We start from the raw sequence: 2476 nt of genomic DNA on the forward strand, positions 1-2476 counted from the left end.
ATACTAATTTAATCTAATTAATCATAATTATACTCAAACATTAATAACTAGTGGAAATTGAAGCTGCATGTAACATCTTTCAACTTTTTTTTTATTGTTTTTAACTCTCAATTTTTAAGGGGAGAAAAATCATAAGTTTACATGGACAACACAGCACCATAAAACAGAAACACAATACATAGAGTCAACAAAAAAAAAAATCTATTTTCAATGTTATATAATATGAGAAATATTAGCGAACTAACAGAATTTATTGTTTTTAATCAATAATTATATTAATATTTAAAAGTATAAATTAAAATATATTGTTAAAATTTTAGACTAAAAATAATAATAATAAATAATAAATTTTATTAATCTTTTAGTATGTTTTATATAATATATTGGATATATTAGATTCTCACTTTTTATTCAAATGTATTTTTTCTTCTTTAAAAAAAAGCACACACACAAAAAAATTCAATATCCTCCTTAATTAGTCAAATAGAATTTTATTATTTATTTAACTTAATGTATCTAAAAAATTATTATGGCAATACTTTTAATTGAATATTTAAACCTACAATAAAATTTTAATTATTAGTTGCAAATTTACCCATTTTTATTACTAAATCATTCCATTCTCCAAAAATTTCACATCAACTAAATCATCGATCATATTAATATTATTCAATTTCATTATGTAATTTAAATTAGATATTAAAATGGAAGATTGATCTCTCTCTTTTGACAAATTAAACCCTAACCTTAATTCATATCTCTTAATTACCTTTCTTGGATATATGCGTCTAATTTTGGATGCTTATTATTTGGCCATCAAATGGTGGGGAGTTATAGATCATTATTGTTCCTCCTTTCTCATTTTCCATTTCCATCACTACACTGAATAACTGTGTATTAATAAGCGCACAAAAACTTCTTATTTGACTACTAATAACCTTTATTAATGCCGTAATGGTGTGAGTGTTCACATAACTCAAGCACCATATATAATAGAATTAACCGGGGAAAAAAGCATCAATGTATTAAGAAATTCAATTATCCTTAAAATTTTATATATTTAAGGTGAGTGTGACGAGTTCTTCTAACTAAGAAGTTTAAATAATGTTTAATCACATTAAGAAAAAAGTCGATAATACTTTACATGATATAAAGAAATAGTGATGGCTATAACATACACACGCACCTTCAATATAATTCTCATCCATTAGACAATAAAACAATTAAAACCATCATCACTTCTTCCAAAGCTAGCATAATATGTGTTAATTATTTTACTTCTGATTAGATTATGCCATTTTGAGTGTCATGCATGATCATAATAATGCTTTAAGAACAATTGTTTTTCTAAAAAATGAATAGATTATTAATTATATAAGAAAATGAGATTTTTCAATGCATTGAATTCTTTGAAAACTGAAAGAATATATTATTTCATGCATGAAACCTTCTTTTTTTTTTTTACCTGACTAATGCTAATAGGTTATAACTAGTCTGATAATTAATAAATTAAAGACCAAACTTACACAACTATATATAACTCCTCTCTCTAAAATATTACTAGTTTTGTATAACAACATCAATATAGCACTAACTACATCATTATCGTTCATAAACTCTTTGAGGGTGGTTAGATATCTATATTATTTTGAAGTTACACTACAAGAAAATCGGCAGATAGCAGCGGATATTTAGCAGCGATTTTTTTCTACCGCTGCTAAATATGATCTGCCAGCGATTCTTGTAGTGATATCAGGAGACGCTACCAAATGATTTCATTTTGCAGCGGGTTTTTGATAACCGCTGCGAAATGTACCCGTTTTCCAGCGGTTTTAGGAGACGCTATCAAATAATCTAATTTTACAGCGATTTTTCTGTAACCGCTGCAAAATGTACCGTTGTAGAATGCATTGATATACGTTTTGCAGCGATTTTTTTCTAACCGCTGGAATATTATTTTTAACTTGAATTTCTTTTTTGTTGGTATAAAAAATTAATAGACATACATTCTCACTTTGTACTATGCTTAAAGAGAGTAGCTACGTTAAACATAAAACTTTCGATCTTTGTTGACTTTCAAAGAAGAATTTTAAATTTTTAAGATAAAATAAATAACTACTACAAAAAAATAAAGTATTTATAATAAAAATTTTGTTTCAAATTAAAAATTCTTACATTATCTACTAACTTATTGTCAATAATAATTAATTATTATATTTTAAACACATGTATAAAGAGACACATTCAGAAAATAAACTTATAAAAATACTTTTATTAGACACAATTATAAAAAAAGCATTTTTATTAGACACATCTACAAAGACACTTCCATTAAACACAGTTATAAACAAGAGTTGACAAAAATGTTGTTGGTAACTTAATAGAATTGATACCAAAAACAAATGCTGCCTTATATATGTAGGTCCAAAGATAAAAAGGAAAGAGACACGGGATGTTTATGATTCTAAGAGCCTAC

This window comes from Arachis ipaensis, chromosome B06 (genome assembly GCF_000816755.2).
Source record: "Arachis ipaensis cultivar K30076 chromosome B06, Araip1.1, whole genome shotgun sequence".
Taxonomy (NCBI): domain Eukaryota; kingdom Viridiplantae; phylum Streptophyta; class Magnoliopsida; order Fabales; family Fabaceae; genus Arachis; species Arachis ipaensis.